The sequence below is a fragment of the Chelonoidis abingdonii genome, chromosome 8, assembly GCF_003597395.2.
Source record: "Chelonoidis abingdonii isolate Lonesome George chromosome 8, CheloAbing_2.0, whole genome shotgun sequence".
Classification (NCBI taxonomy): Eukaryota; Metazoa; Chordata; order Testudines; family Testudinidae; genus Chelonoidis; species Chelonoidis abingdonii.
In genome coordinates this window covers 85,392,419-85,409,783 of record NC_133776.1, presented here as the reverse complement: position 1 = coordinate 85,409,783, position 17,365 = coordinate 85,392,419, and the positions used below count along the sequence as shown (strand labels likewise).

General features: G+C 44.2%; 1 long non-coding RNA gene across 1 annotated transcript; it reads left to right on the top strand.

Annotated features, from left to right (window-relative positions):
- The first annotated feature begins 1,567 nt into the window (after window positions 1–1,567).
- Window positions 1,568–4,773, top strand: LOC116828888 (uncharacterized). Its single transcript, XR_004374627.2, has 3 exons — window positions 1,568–1,638; window positions 3,199–3,380; window positions 4,339–4,773. It is a non-coding gene; the product is annotated as an uncharacterized LOC116828888 (long non-coding RNA).
- The last annotated feature ends 12,592 nt before the right edge of the window (window positions 4,774–17,365 follow it).

The window sequence follows — 17,365 nt, the reverse complement described above, 5'->3', positions numbered from 1 at the left end:
GACTTATTACAACAGTCTGTCTATTCAGTCCATGATTTTTAGTGTCTAGCAAAGTTGAGATTAAGCCCTGTAACAGCTGAAGCCCTGAAAGATATTAAGCCATTTTACATAACTTGTTGACCAACGTCAACATGGGAAGAGTATGCACTAAACTGTATACTTACTACACATTCTGGCAAAAGCCAGAGAAAGGGGCTGAGCCTTACGCTGATCTGAAAGTGAATAGACGGCATTTGTTCCAGAGATGAGGCTCTTCCTACTCAGAGCGCCCGGGCCTCAGCTTCTTGTTTAACAGCAGAGTCCGATAGCTTGAGAGCTCCACCAGACCACACCACCTAGGACAGCACATAGGGAAAGACAGACTCCTCTGTAGGCAGGACCCAAGCTATGGTGTACTGCATAGATCAGCACCTTGAATTGCTACTGAAAGCAAATAGAGAACCAGTGCAGTTTGAGCCACTTAAATGGTACCAATCATGCATTCTGCTCTAGTTGAACTTCCAAATGGTCTTCCAGGCAAGCACTTTTGTGAGTGACTTGATAACTTGTAAGAGATTTATACAACTTGATGGAGCCCCGGAGAGTGAAAAAAGGTACTGTACAAGTTTCCCTACAAACAGCTCTCTAATTTAATCTTGACCTCTGATACCCCGATATTGTTCCAATGCTAGGTCTGTCTTGAGTAGTGACAGCCAGTTGTACCAAATGGCATGGGGTTTTGATGTGAGGGAAGAGGAAGGAAAACAAAAATCTTCAATTGTGACCTAAGGCAGGATTTAAAGTTGGATCTCAAGAGTTGAAAGACTGATGTGCCATCCTAGCTCATTCCTGTTTTTCAGTGTTTTGTAGCCATTAATAAAATTGTCAAGTAAAACACTTATGTCACACCAAGCTAAAATGTGTCCTGCAAAGCTCTCAACGTAGTCATCTAGGGAGCAGGGGGCGGAGATTTTACGTGTAGTTTGAAAAGAAAAATAAGTTTGTACACACTGTACATCAGCTTGTTACATCATTTGAATGTATTCTGCAGTACTCTGGTGATTTTAGTGGCCTTGTTGGAAAACTAATACATATTTTGAAAAGTATGGTGTGAAAACAGGAGAAGCTTTCATTTTCAAATAATTATGGAAAATAGAGTATGAAGGTCAGTCTCAACCATAATTGTATTTGAAAAAAACCATTGCAAATCAATGCATAGTTTATTTATGAATTCAAAGAGCTAGTTTTTTTTTTTAAAGGAAATGTATGTTCATCTACTTACATGCATTAGTCTAAGAATGCTTGGATTGCTTTTATTTCTTCAATTATTTGAAAAGTTATTTCTCATGGAGGCCGCAAAAGCTCAGAAGAAATGAGACAAGAATGTTTTCATAAGTCAAATTCTGTAATGCATGTTGGTAACTTCAGTGTTTGCTGGCCATTTAAAGGTAACTAATGGCATGGTTTATTGACACCGTTAACTCCATATACTCCAGGAATGTTACTATTTTGGGGGGACAAATGTATTTTAGATCTGAGTTACTGTTATACCCCATGCAAACTTTGAATTGATTTTTCTAGGCCCACACTGAGCTTTCACATTGGTAGCAAGGTTTTTATGGGTGCCTGGAAACAGGATTGCACCATCTCACCTAAAATGTAAGCAAAATGCCATTTTAAATAATAATTTTATAGTGACTACTTATAAACCCATTAGAAGCTTAGTGCTCTGTCAAGAGTACTAACATCTATGCTGTTCAAATCTCAAGCTGTTGTATGTGTAAACTGTGTCTGTACTTGCTAAATTGTATTGATGTAACTCTTCCTATATGGAAAAGTGGCATCAGAAGTATGTGGATGCATGTACCTCTCCCACAATAGATGCTCCTAATTCAGTAGGTTTCACAAATACATCCCTAGTATCAATCCATTCAAATTAGCAGAGTTAGACCAGGATGATTTTGGCTCACTCAGGCCTTGGCTACATTGCAAGTTGCAGCGCTGGTGAGGGGGTTACAGCGCTGCAACTTAGCAGGTGTCCACACTTACAAAGCTCAGCCAGCGCTGCAACTCCCTGTCTGCAGCGCTGGCTGTACTCCTGGTCTGCTACGGGTGTAGCGAATCCAGCGCTGGTGATGCAGCGCTGGTCATCAGGTGTGGACACTCACCAGCGCTGTTATTGGCCTCCAGGGTATTAAGAGGTATCCCAGAATTCCTGTCTACAACAAACCGGAAGGTACTCCCCGGAGCTACCAAACACAGCTGCTCTTTGCTCCAGCGAGCGAGCCGAGCCGAGGCTTTGGAATGTTCACAGCTGTTTGCTGGAGGAGACAAACAGCACGGCGGGGGGGAGGGAGTCCCTCGGAGAAGCTGCTTATCTGGTCTGAAGCCTTTTTACATTTAAGAGTGATTGAGAGAGGGGTGCGGGAAATGGCCAGAATTTGCAAGGCAGGGAGCTGTCACACAGTGTCTGCTCCAAAAATCCACTCTCTCTGTCTCCCCCATGCTGCATGTCACACTCCACTTCACCCCCCTCTTTTGAACTTGCAAGGCAGGGAGCTCACAGTGTCTGCTCCAAAAATCCACTCTGTCTCCCCGACACTCACTGTCACACTCCACCCCACCCCCTCTTTTGAAAAGCACATTGCAGCCACTTGAACGCTGGGATAGCTGCCCACAATGCACCACTCCCAACAGCGCTGCAAATGCTGCAAATGTGGCCACACTGCAGCGCTGGTCGCTGTCAGTATGGCCACACTGTAGCGCTGGCCTTACACAGCTGTACGACCACAGCTGTAACTACCAGCGCTGCAAAAATGTAAATGTAGCCATGGCCTAAGAGAGAGTGTCAGACACGAGCTGGCTCAGCAGAGAATGTAATGCAGAGCCAAAGAACAAAAGGAATCCTGTGTTATACCCTTTCTTAAATATGCCAGGGTCTGGACTATATTTATATAATCTTTAACTTTCATGTGGGTAACAGGAGCATCTTCAGCCAAATTTTACGTTGCATGTGGCAAGTCACTCCATTTAATCCAAAGGAGTGTGAGAATCTGCTACATTGTGCTGCTTGTAAATAAGAGTAAAGCCAGAAGACAAGAGAGGCGAACAGTCGCTCTGGTTCTGAGCCACAGACATGCTGCTTCTATGAGGAGCTGCATGCGATTCTAGGTGGTGACCCTACCACTACCCCCAAAACACTTTGTGGATACCTCCCAGGAGCCCCGGCTGACCTTGGGCAACAACAAGGAGGACTTTGTTGATGATGATGAGGAGAATGCACAACAAACAAGTGGAGGTTCCATTCTTCCCAACAGCCAAGAGCTTTTTTTTAACTCCTGGAGCCCATCCCCTCACAGGACCAATTATTGGCAGAGCATGATGCCGGGGAAGGCACTCCGGTGAGTACACATTTTCAGTCAGACTGTAGGGGTTACATGCTATTATTTTTAAATCTGAATTAAAAAATTGGGATAGAAATTATCAGCGGCCACTCCAGTTACACAGAGGGTGCTCTCCAGAAAAGACTGTTTATGTGCTCAGGGATGGCCTGGGAATCCTCCCTGGAGATCTCTAGGAAGCTTTCATGGAGGTAGTCTGCAATCCTTTGCAGAAGGTTTCTGGGAAGGGCTGCCTTGTGTCGTCCACCACGGCAGGACAGTTTCCTGCGCCACTCCAGTATTAACTCTTTTGGCATCATTGCAGCACACAGCATTAGGACCAGGTCTGTACGCAGATGCTTGCAGCATCTGCTCCCTTTCCACCTCTGTTACCCTCAGGAGAGTGATATCGCATATGGTCACCTAGGGGAAACAGGAGGTTTTAAATGCTAGCCCTTAAAACCACAAGCAATTTGATAAGTAATCCTCCCTTGTTTGGGTCACACAACCACACTCCTGAGTGTGTCCTGGCTGTGGTTGGAATTGATCACCGTGTATTGCAGCCAGCATTTAAAACGGGGGGGGGGGGGCAGGGCATGCTTCCTGTTAGTCTCCCTTCTACCCCAGCCCAGTGCTGCTTTTGTAACAATCAAACTATTTGTGGGTCTTTACGCTAGTGCCTGTCTGCAAGCACCATCTAGGTTGCTATGGGAAAGGGGGTTGTGCTGAGGTTGCAACCATTGATCCCAAGCATGTCTTAACAAAAGCTGCAGCACAAGACCTCTCGCCCATGCTTAGTGGCCTTACTCATCATGGCCAGAGCAGCAAACTGACTCTTGCAGTAGTCAGCAGTTCTGGTTAAATTGTGCCTTGCACGGAAATGCATTGAGGGGTGTTTCTTTTATAAAAAGATTTAACCTTGCACTGGAAACTATGTATGCACTGTCAATGCTATCCTCATGTTTTGTATTCTTTGCAGCTGAAAGCTTATCCGTAAGCACATCCTCTATGCTGGGACAGAGACTTTCCCAGATTACAAGGTAGAAAAAGAAGATTTGGGAGGACATATTCAATGAGTTAATGTGTGCCTCCGAGACTGACAAGACAGAGCTCAGCGCGTGGAGGATTGCATTGTTAGAGAAACTGCACAATGACCGTGAGGACAGAAGAGCATACGGGGAACACAAGTGTGACACGCAGGATGAGATGGTGTGGGTTATGAGGGAGCAGTCAGACATGTTGAGGCGTCTAGTTAAGGTTCAAGAAAGGCAGCTGGACACTAGAGTCCTGCTGCAGCCTATGGTGAACCTGCTGCCATCATCTCCACGTTCCACATTCTTCTGTGCTTGTTTCTCCCTTCCCTCCTCCCCCTACCCTCCAGTGTTATCCGCCCTTTTCCCCCAGGTTATCTTCCTTTTCTCTGCTGTCTCTGTGTTTGTGTACATAATAAAAATGAATGAATTGAGGAGAAAAGGCTCTTTATTCATTCAGCACACAGCAGCTAGCAGGGGTGTAGTTTACAGGGGAGTACATGCAATGAAGGGGACAACTAGGTAAGGAACAACACACACAAATCTCACGTAACTGTGGGTCATTGATTAAACTAATTTTCAAAGCCTCACGGAGATGCAGCACACCTCAGTGTGCTCTTATTGCCCTGGTGTCTGGCTGCTCAAAATTAGCTGCCATGCAATCTGCCTCCACCTCCCCCAACACACCCCCATCGGAAATTTTTCTCCCTTTGTTTCACAGATATTATGGAGCACTCAGCAACAACAATGGGGATATTGCTTTCACTGAGGTCTAACCTAGTAATCAAACTACGTCAGTGGACTTTTAAACATCCAAAGGCACATGCCACCACCATCTGCACTTGCTCAGCCTATGGTTGAACTGCTCCTTACTGCTGTCCAGACTGCCTCTGTACAGCTTCCTGAGCCCCGGGAGCAAGGGTCTCCAAGGATCATTACTGGCATTTCAACATCACCAATGGTTATTCTGAAGTCTGGAAAGAAAGTTCCTGCTTGCAGCTTTCTGAACAGACCAGAGTTCCTAAAGATGTGCGCATCATGCACCATTCCTGACCACCCCACGTTGATGTAAGTGAAATAGCCCTTGTGATCCACCAGCATTTGTAACACTATTGAGAAGTACCCCTTTCGATTTATATACAGACACTCCCTGGGTTACACAAGACTGACTTACGCAAATTCAATCTTATGCAAAAAGTTCCATAAGGCATAAATAAAATTTTTGAGTTGCAGATAATATTGCGTAACATACAGAAACACAAAGTACTGTAGTCCAGTGTGCGGAGGAATACAATAGTAGCATCTCCTACAAGACAAGGCTCCGCGCTCTCTCAGTCTCTCAGTCTCATATTATTTCAGTGATACTGTATTTCAGTTATTTCACCCTATTATTTAATTCAAATCATGCCTGGAAAGCAAACAAGTGATAGCAAGAGTTCGGGACCAGTTCGTAAGTGAAAGAAGATTGATTTAGAGAAGAAAATGAAAATAGTGAAAAAGTATGAAAGCAGACAAAGCCTGTTGTCAATTGCTCGTGAATTCGATTTGGCTACCTCAGTATTTTGAATGATAGTGCACGCATAAAAGAGCATGTGAGAGGCTCTGCTTCTTTAAAATCGACTGTCATAATGAAGCAGCTCCCCAATTTCTCATGATTCTTGAAAGTGAACAGAGGCATTGACGAAACGCTGCCCTGTTATAGACAGATACATGAAGAGAAGAAAAAGGCCACTATCCAGTCATCTCTCAATAAGTTTGTAAGGAAGGTTGAAAGGCCTGCAATGTCCACATCTCCACAGCCTTCCACCTCCAAAGCCCCCTCTGATGACCCCAATGATGTAATGCCTGTCTCTTCCTCTCCTTTCTCATCTACAAATTAAGCCCATTGTCATCCACCACCAAAATGCAGCCTTCAGTGTGCCAGGATAACAATAGGATTAAGGTAAATGCAATATTTTTGTTGTAATCGTTTGTTTTTTATGCTTGTACAATATACATTTCCGACTTACATAAAATTCGGGTTATGCAAGGCTTTCTGGAATGGAACAATTGTGTAAGTCACCCTTTGGCAAGGTGGTTTGGTGCCAAGATAGGGATATACGTTCCGTCTATTGCCCCGCTGCTGTTAGGGAACCCCATCGCAGCAAAACCATCCACTACGTCCTGTGCGTTTCCCAGGATCCCTACCCTTCTTAGCAGAAGTCTATTGATTGCCTTGGCAACTTGGATCACAGCAAATTCCACAGGAGATTTACCCACTCCAAATTGATTTCCCACTGACCGGTAGCAGTTTGGCGTTGCAAGTTTCCGCAGAGCTATCGCCACTTGCTTCCCAGCTGTCAGAGGAGCACTGATTTTAGTATTGCTGCTCTTCAGAGCTGGTGAAAACTCTTTGCACAGTTCCATGAAAGTGGCCTTGTGCATTTGAATGTTCTGCAGCCACTGCTTGTCATCCCATAGCTGCATAACTATGCAGCACAATCTGTCAGTGCTTGTTTCCTGGCCCCAGAAGCAGTGCTCCACTGTGTCAAGGTTATACACAACTATCACCCACATCTGCAAATTGCTCTGCTCCATGGCTTCCAGGAGGGCTGCTTGCATGGCATCACATTGTTCCGTGCAGTGGCTCCTGCTTCAGTTGAGCAAATACTGCAGGATAAGGCATGAGGTGTTTGTAATGCTCACAACAAGAGTGTACAGCTGAGCGGGGTCCATGCTTGCCGTGTTATGGCGTCTGCATGGGTAACCCAGGCTTAGGAAAAAGTCACAAAAAAGGCTTGGTTTGTTTGCCGTTGATTTCAGGGAGGGAGGGAAGGAAGGAGGTAAGTGCATCATGGAAGGCTAATGCTCTGTTCCCATAACACCTGTGCAAATGTTTTGGTCTCATGAGGCATTGCAAGCCCAACCCAACATTCCAGTCAGCTCCATGCCTGTGGGATAGCTACCCAGAGTGCAGCGCTCCATGAGTTGATGCAAGCCCTGCTAGTGAGGATGTGCTCCACCAATACAATGTGCATAGTGGGGACATGCAGAATTGACTTGCTTAAATTGGAGGCTCAATATCAACTTAAATAAAACCAACCTAATTTTGTAGTGTAGACATACCCACTGTTAATGACTTATGGCCTGCCTACAAGGCTTTCTACCAGTAACAGCAGCAAAGCTGAAATAGAGGAGGCTGCAGGCTGGAGTGTGCACAGAGCAGTGGAGCTGTAGCAAAGATGGTGTGTATGTACTACTCAATCTCAGCTGAAAGACCAACTGAAACAAAAACCAGGAGTCTTTTCCCCTCCTCTCCATTCCTCATTTTAAAGGAAATAGTTTTTCAGGACAGACTCTCTTAAATTTCATAGAATCATAGAAATGTAGGGCTGGAAGGGACATTGAGAGGCCGTCTAATTCAGCTCCCCTGCACTGAGGTAAGATCAAATATATCTAGAACATTCCCTGACGGATGTTTGTCTGACTTGTTCTTAAAAACTTCCAAAGACTGTTATTCCATAATCTCCCTTGGAAGCATATTCAAGTGCTTAACTACACTTATGGCTAGAAAGCTTTTCCTAATATCTAACCTAAATCTCCCTTGCTGCAAATTAAGCCCATATCTTCTTGTCCTACCTTCAGTGGACATGGAGAGCAATTGATCACTGTCTTAAGTGTAGTACTTTGGACTTGTCTTTGTTGAATTTCATCTTGTAGATTTCAGACCAATTCTCCAATTTCTCAAGGTTGTTTTGAATTCTAAGCCCATCCTCCAAAGTGTTGGTAACCCCTGTGTTTGGCATCATCTGCAAATTTTATAAGTGTACTTTCCATTCCATTATTCAAGTCATTAATGAGTGTTGAATAGTGCCAGACCCAAGACAAATCCTTGTGGGACCCAATTAGATACAGCCTCCCAGTTTGAGAACAAACCATTGATAAGTACTTCTTGAGCATGCACAACTGATTGGAAAAAAAATCCACTTTATAGTAATTTAATCTAAACCACATTCCTCTAGTTTGCTTATGAGGATAGCATGAGGGACTGCCAGCAAAAGCCTTACAGAAAAATAAAACATGTCTACAGTTTCTCCCCGTCCACTAAAACAGTAATCCTGTCAAAAAAGGAAAGTAGGTTGGTTTGGCGTGCTTTGTTCTTGACAAATCCACGTTGGTTATTATTTGTAACCCTGTTATCTTCTAGGTGCTGGCAAATTGATTGGTTTAATTTTGTTCCAGTATCTTTCCAGGTATTGAAATTGAGCTGATTGGTCTCTAATTCCCTCAAGCCTCTTTGTTCCCCTTTTTAAAGATGGGTACTGTTTGCCCTTCTCCAGTTGCCTGGAACGTGACCCATCCTTGAGTTTGTGAAGATAATTGCTAATGGTTTTGAGATTGCTTCAGCTAGTTCTTTTAAGTACCCTTGGGTGAATTTCATCAGGCCCTGCCGACTTGAATACATCTAACTTATCTTAGTTTGTTCTATCAGCAAATGGAAATATTTAAATAAGCCAGTTTCAAAATTCAAGCCCCTTTAGTTTGCTGCTTCTGAATTCTGCAGACAGTGTTGTGTGGGGAAGTGATGAGAATGCCTTACACAAACTTCTACTTCATAAACCTTGGCAGAGATATACTATAGTTGGAAAAAAGCACACTGAAATTAAGATATATGACATAGTTAACGGTGTAAATAATAAATAGCTGAGGAAGAGTAATTCAAAGATCATAGGAAATCCTCTCATCCGTATTCCAAAAAACAAATAGTGCAATTTGCTAAATTTGATCTCTAACTGCAGAGGTGTAATGCTGCTTAATTTAAGATTCATCTCTCAGAATGTAGCGAAACCTTTTCTAGTTCTTTTTACCTTGAAACTTACAACTTTAAATCAAACAAAGAGAAATCTCCCATATTTGGGCACAGTTCTGTCTGTCTGCTGTACACGCACACCAGCCATGGTTTGCAGGTCTCTTCCTTGAAACTACTGCCTACGGTGAGATGGTTGCTCCTTGCTCATATTATCTACCCCTGCTCTGCCTCTTCTTTTTCTTTCCTCGCTAGACAGTAATATAATCCTCCCCAAAAGGTTTCCTGTCAAACTTGGAGAAACATTACCAGCTTCTCTCCCAGGGCTGGTTCTTCCTAGCATTCTACAGAAGAGTGCTGTCTTTCAAAGTAATCTTCTATAGGGTGACCTGGCTGGGAAGGGATGCTGGACAATGGGACCCTGTGTTAGGTTTGTGCTTCTCATGTAGCAGACTCTGCATTCATGTGAGGAGAGGTTTATTTTATAAAATACTGCTCAGTGAGCTATGACATGCAGTCTGCTTTCTCCATTTCAGGCAGGCAGGCACTGAAATACGAGGCAGCTAATTACTGCAGCTTTTTCAGTGCTGTCTTTTGTATGGTAAATTTTATGCATTGTTAGGGCCATACAGGTTCCTAATTTTCTACATATGGGATCATGTTACTACATATCGATTCCAGACTGGCCAAACATAGCTTTGTTAAAAGTGGAACCAAACAATCTTATGAAAAGATTCATTTTGGCAGAGTTATGCCACATTGAAAACCAGTTTCCTATAAAAACACCAGATGTTGGTTTAGTGTTGATACTGTGAACATCTACCCACCCAAATATATATATATGGAAGCTCTATCTATATGCAAAGGTGCAAAGTCACGTTATAAGTAAATTTAAATATGCACCTTTGACCACCTCACCAACTCATTGCTGTCCATCCCTCTGGAATTTATTCTGACATTCCAACCTCTGAACAATATTAAACAGGTGTTATTTTAACTTGCTAGAGAAATCTTTCTTCATCAAACTGGAATTTTATGCCAAAATTACACCAGCTTGAGGTTCAGGATAGGCAAGATTTCGTTTTGGGTTAGTAGCAGGTTTTATAGGTATAGCTTTAACGTAGGGATTTTCAAAAGCACCCAGTATTGGGCTAACTTTGCTCTTGCAGAAATCTTGGTAAAATGGTAAAACTTCTCCAAGATACTGGACTCCAGTGCCATTAAATATTTGGTACTGAAAAGTGATTGTAGATCACTTGAGACATTTTATAACCTTTCTTTTTATGCCCTGCGCAGTTGGACTTTGGTAATTAAAGCACCTATCCATCTATCTGAGGTACTTAGTGTTCCCCATGAGCATATATCTGAGCACCTCACCATTTTTATAGTCACGACACCTTGTAATATATGACTTGTATAGAATACTCCATGGAAGAGTGATGTGGTATCAAGGTTTTGTCAAAACTCATGTGAGTGAACTGTATAGATTATCTTGTGAGTAATGCACCCAATCCCAAACTCCTGTGGCTAAAACCTTATTACCCCACCATCATGTACTTTGAGTATGTTTGTATACACTAAATATAGTACACACACCATAGTGAATCAATGCAAACAACAGGAAAATAGTTTACAGTAAATCACATGCATCATAAAAACAAAAGGTAAATAGAGAGTTGGGAATTAAAACAACTATCTAAGAGCTGCTCAACTCAGGAGGCTAATGACAGGATAATGAGCCATTATTTTGAGAATTGTGCTTCAAATCTATAGCAGAGCAGTAATGACCAAAAGTTTATTCGCTGTTGGTTGGCCTATTTAAAATTAATCCAGCTTTGAGTAAATGTGTCCACATGACCCATTAGGTGTTTGCAAAACCCATCAGCAGAGGCTATAATTTGTATATTTGTTGGTAGTCTCAAGTAGAGATGCCAAAGGCTGAAGGGACCTCAAGTGTCCTCTGACCCTACTGGTGGTTTTTCCAAATGCAGAAGAAAGAGGAGACAATGAGGCGACGTGTCTTAAGATGTGTCACCTAGTAAAAACCTTGGGAAAATAAAGAGAGCAAATTTAACCTAGCAGCTGGCATAGCTCACCTGAGATGTTAGCTCTGTAGCCTACTTGGGAAACTCAGCTAATGTCCAGGTGACAGTTTAAATAGGGACCAGGTCTGTAAGCTTCTGGGACAACTGAGATGTAACTGGGTTCAGTGACATGACTGTGATTTCAATGCATTCAGGGCCTAAAACTTAACCTATGCAAAGCACTGGAGAATACTCCAAAGGAAACAAACCTGCACTGTTGGGACAGATTTATGAACAAACAGGTCTTTTCCATCTTTCCGACTCATCTTATTCAGTTTAGATAACAGACAAAAATAATCATGCTAGTGTTGCATTCAGTAGAGGGAGGTGCAATCATTATAATGGAGGCATCTGGGAGGCCTTCTCTGATATAGCCTGAGACGGGTTAGTAGCAAGGCACCTTAGCTTCTGCAGAAGGTTAGATGTACTCCTCAGTAATCTGGTGGTCTCCTAATAGTGCATGAATTGCACAGAAAAATCTTTTTCTTGTAGTCTGGATCATTCCCCACAAAGATTCTTTAATTCTGAATTTAGCCTGTTTTTAAGGGGCTGGCAAGCAGAGGGGACCACACTTAATCTGTACTCTACTATTATCTCACTAGTGTTTCTTTTGTTTTCAAGGTTTTCAACAACGAGCATTTATTTTTAAGTAAGACACTACATTGATTTGTATGAGTGCAAAGCTTTTCTTGTATTTGATATTAAACTAAATTGAGGATTGTCAGTGAAGTGTGTAGGTTTTTTTTGTTTAAATAGTCTTTGATGAATTGCACAGCATTTAGTTAATTAGAAGGCCATAAGAGGATTTATCATCCTTTAATTTAAAAAAAAAAAAGTGAAAATGCTGAAACTAGGTGAAGTATTTCCAGAAAAATCAAGCATTATGATGAATTATTTTACATGTGTGTAAAATAATCCTGTCTTCCAAAAAGACACTTAAAATTGTTTGGATAGAGTTTTCATCTGCCACAGCAGAGTCACACTTAAGATAACATGATTGACCATTTTTGGCATATGTTGGTCTAAATTGGCTCATCTATTGGCTGTCAGTCTCTTCTGAATTACTTCCAACTCTTTGTAGGCACGTTTCCATCTGGTTAAGTTTAGAACTCAAGCTGTTTATACTTTAAAAAAAAAAAAAAAAAAAAAGTAGCTTTTACCAATAACAATCTCTGCAAAAAGGTTTTTGCTTCTGTTCCTAATGCATTTTAAAACAATTCAGCTTTCTTCACTTGGGGCTAAACAGCAAAATAACCTTCCAAAGAGTGAAAGGATATTTGCTTCTTTGTTATGCCAAGACCTTAGAAACATACAAATAATGTTTGAAATAAATTTGAATTCATAAATAATTTCCACAATATGCTATTCCACTTCTAAAGTGGAAAACCAGATTTTAAGTCTAATGTTTTAACTACGTGCATTAGGGAAGCAGGATGAATACATGCTGTTATAGTCTCGCTAAGCCTTTCTCATATCGGCCTTGCATTATTTTTATGCTGAATACAAGCCATCTGGCACTGTGCACTGTAGTATTTAGTGCCACAAATAATAATGAAAAATGTGGTAATATCGGATATTTTAACATAAAAATATAAGGCTGAGGGCATAAACTCTAATGCATCAGGCCTGTAATCTTAACTCAACCAAAAAAAAAACCATGTTGTTCACTCTGCCCTTGTTTCCAATAAATGTTCCCTATGTTATAGACTATAGTGAGAATTATAATGGGAAGGTTATTGGTTAACACCTATCTGTGGAACCACAGCTTCTGTAGTGAATAAACTGGGATCCTGGAGAAAAATGTGTAGGAAGAACCAGCAAGGCTTGTGCCACTCTTCTCAATTAGACAGGAGTGCTGGCATGGCATGTAACTGGGTTCTTCATCTTCAGATATACATGGGAGACATTTTGAGCTGCTTCTTCAAATTCTTGTCCTTGTGGGTGCTCCATGTGAGGATATGCACATGCCCATAGACTGTCAGATTTTTTTACTAGGAATTAATTCGGGTCCCACCTGTGTCATATGCCTACTCATGCTCCAATGTGAGGGCATATAGAGAGGAGCGGACCTGCACCACTCCAGTTCCCTCTTAACTGCCTTAGACTCAAGATAGAGTTCTGTGGCATCCACTATCTAGTTTACACAGTTATTCCTCTGCCTTTTTTTGCACTTGATTTTTGTTTTATAGTTTTCTTTTAGTTTAGTTGTTAATTTGCCTTTTCTAGCACAGTTTGTGCTTTTGGGGTCCCCCTTCTCATCTTTCTTCTTTGAGAACCAGCCCCATTGTTTTCTTTGGGCCTTTTCAACTGGCAGATTCCTCTCTGGGAGTCTGTATACTGGGTGGGTTTTTATCTCCTTCCTCTGAAGCATCATGGATAGTCATGGCTGGCGATGAGATATTGGGTGGGGAGGCCCAGGGCTCTGAGGTGCCACTGAACATATTCTCTCTCTCTCTCTCGCTCAGGTGCTTGGCTGGGTCTAACTGATCTCCATATATGAGATTGTCAGATTGGCGGTAACCTTGGGGGTTTTCACCTTCTTCTGCAGTATGTGGGTACACGTCACTTGCCAGGATTATTTGGATATAGTTCTCTCTAACTATTTCTTTACCATTGCAAGGGTCTGGGGCACTGGTCCCTTCAGTTCTCTTCCTGTGAGACATAATAGTATTTCTTCTGTGGGCTGTAATACTTTGGTCACATTTCAGTTGTTGGGTTTAGTCTGTGGGTGCAGGGTGGGGTTGATGGCCAGTGACATACAGGAGATCAGACTAGATCTAGGGGTCCCTTCTGCCCTTAAACTCTGATACTTTCTCTGGCTCTGAGGTCTCCATTCAGTCCTCTACCACCCATTTGTTCCATCCTCCTCTCCTCAAGGTCTTCCCTGAGGAGCAGACCCCAGAAGCTAACAAACACTGACCTGATAGCCCTAGTGAGAGCACCCATGGGGTCTGGCTTCTTTCTCTTATGTTCTGTAGTGAGTTTTCTGTTACTCCTGGGCTTCTCATGAGGGTCCATCTCTACAGAGTGAAGGGGTCCCACCAGGAGGCTCATCCACCAGCTCAGGATCCTCCTCACTCTACTCAAGAGGAGCAACTAGAGGAACAAGAGTCAAGAACTGAGATGACACCTAGGGCCTGTGCAAGGATGTTTCGCGCCCTAGGCGAAACTTCCACCTTGCGCCCTCCCCCGCAGCAGCTTCGCCCTGAGGTGCCCCCCCACAGCAGCTCCCCTCCCCCACCCTGAGGCGTCCCCCCTGAGGCACCCCTCAGCCCCAGCTTACTCCTGCTTCACCACCTCCCTGAGCATGCCGTCGCTGCTTCACTTCTCCTGCCTCCTAGGCTTCCGGTGCCTAAGCTGATTGGTGCTGCAAGCCTAGGAGGTGAGAGAAGTGAAGCAGGCATGACGCACTCGAGGAGGAGGCGGGGCAGGGGTGAGCTACTTCACTTCTCCCGTCTCCCAGGCAGGGACGCCTCTAGACATTTTGCTGCCCCAAGCACGGAGGGTCCGCTGGTCCTGCAGCTTCGGCAGACCTCCCACAAGCACGCCTGCAGAAGGTCTGCCAAAGCCACAGGACCAGCGGACCCTCCGCAGGCAACCTGCCTGCTGCCCTTGCAGCACCGGCAGAGTGCCCCCTGCGGCTTGCTGCCCCAGGCACACACTTGGAGCGCTGGTGCCTGGAGCCGCCCCTGCTTCCAGGCTTGCGGCACCAATCAGCTTAGGTGCCACAAGCTTGGGAGGTGGGAGAAGTGAAGTGGCCACGGCATGCTCAGGGAGGAGATGGGGCAGGGGTGAGCTGGTGTAGGGAATTCCCCTGCGTACCGCGCCCCCCTTACTTCCTGCAGGCGGCCCTCCCCGCACTCCCCTGCCCCAGCTCCCTCCCTCTAAATGCCGACAGCGACCGGGGTGGCCGAAGATGCAAAAGAAAACGGCGCCTCCCAAATCCTAGTACCCTAGGCAACTGCCTAGGTCGCCTAAATGGTTGCACTGGGCCTGGAGACACCCCATCTTCTTCCACCCTAGGGGAGGCAGCTAAGCCACCTCCACCATCCTACATGGATGATGTCAAGGCCTTTCAGGACTTGATGAAATGCACAGATTCCTTTGGAGGAAATCCAGGAAGAGCAGCACTCCTCGGTAGACATCTTTCACATCTCCACCCAGGGCTAGGTAGCTTTACCTACTAATGAGGCCTCTCTCTCACCAGCCTGCACCGTGTGGCAAATGCTGGGCATCATCCCAGCCACTTGCATGAGGGCCAATAAAAAGTACTAATCCTGGCCAAGGGCACAGAGTACTTGTTTTCTCATCCCATCTCTAACTCCCTGGTCATCAACACTGGCAAAGAAAAGAGTAGGCAACAGCTCTTCAAGTCAACACCATCTGATAAGAGCTTAAGCATCTGGACCTCCATCTGACATAAGAGCTACTCATCAATTCAGAGTCACCAACTATCAAGCCCTAATAGCAGAATGCCTTCACCAATGATAATAAATTGTCTCACTTTTACTGAGTTTTTGCCTCAGGACACGAGAGAGAAATTTCAGGCTCTTATTACAGTGTGTCAGAAAATAGCCAGAGCCTCCCTACAGACCTCCCTTGACACAGTGGATACGGCCTCCCATTCTATGGCCCTTGCTATAATTGTGTGCCAGGCATGGGTGCTGGAACTATGTGTGCTGGAGGTGCTGCTGTTCCTTGGGCTTGAAGTAGTTTCCATCATAGACAGGGTTTACAGTTTGGTTCAATGGCTCTCAGCACCCCCACTATACAAGTTGTTCCAGCACCATGGGTGCCAGGCCTCCTACCTACAAATAGTCTGGCTTGCCCAGGGTGATGCAAAATACTGTACAGGCCTTGCCCTTCAAAGGGCCTAAACTCTTTAGTGACATCATGGATGGATCTCTGCACATGCTGAAGGACTCCAGGGTGATGTTGCGCATGCTCAGCATCTATAGACCGTCTACAAAAAGGAAATACAGCGAGTCTCAGCCAGCACAATACTCCTGTGCAATATACTCTCAGGTGCCCCCAAGAACTGTTGAACTGTCCAAGAAGAGCTTCAAACTGCACAAGAAAGGCCCATCCTGTACTGTAACTTATCCGTCAGTTCCTCATCTAGTGACCATTTTGGCAGCTTGGTTGAGGCTCATGAACCCTCCCCATTGGCTCTTCAGCTGCAACAACCTTCCATCCATCCACCATAGGAGACCATCTTACCCATTTCCTCTGTTCTTGGAAGCATATCACTGTGATGGAATACACACCTGTATTCACTTCCTATACACTATTGTAATAACCTTTGTACAAAGTATGTCCTGTAAGGTATCATTTGAAAACATACATTTCTGGGGGAAGATCCAGGACAGAGGGTGTGTTGGGGTCACCCTGCAGCATAACCCAAGCTGATAAGAGCCATGGTGAGGCTGGCTGACTGCGGCACACAGTTATAGATGGGAGCGACTTACATGCTGGAGGCTGTCTGTGAGCAGTCCAGGCTGGAGGCTACAGCAGCAGGGCATTGTAAAGGGCACCGTAGGTTACGGGACAGGGGTGACATATCTACTTATTAGTCTGGATTGTACCCTTGTATGTCACAGTCACCTCAGACAACTGGGTACTGGAAGTGATCTCAGCTGTTTACTCCATAAATTCAACTCCATTCACCGCATCAGCCCTGCCTCCCTATCCTTATTGAGAAACTCTTCTCGTGAGAGGCTTCTAAAGCCGGAGATGGAATCCCTTTTGCAGCTGTGGGCAATCAAATCCATTCCTCCAGACTTGACCAGAAAGGGTTTCTAGTCCAGGTACCTTCTGGTCCTCCAGAAAAAGGGAGAGTAGAGAACTGATTCCAAACACTTATTCATGTGCAACACTTCAGGATGGTCACACTAGCAATGATCATTCCATCGTTAGATCCTGGGGAGTGGTTCATTGCCCTCAACCTTCAGGTTGCCCACTTTCATGTAGCCATACACCCAGCACATTGACGCTTCCTCAGGTTTGTAGTGGGCCCAACCATGATCTTTTCTATTTTCCTCCACAAGCTATGTTGAGTTTGTCATAAACAGATAGCTAAGGGTTAATGTTTCTTTCACCTGTAAA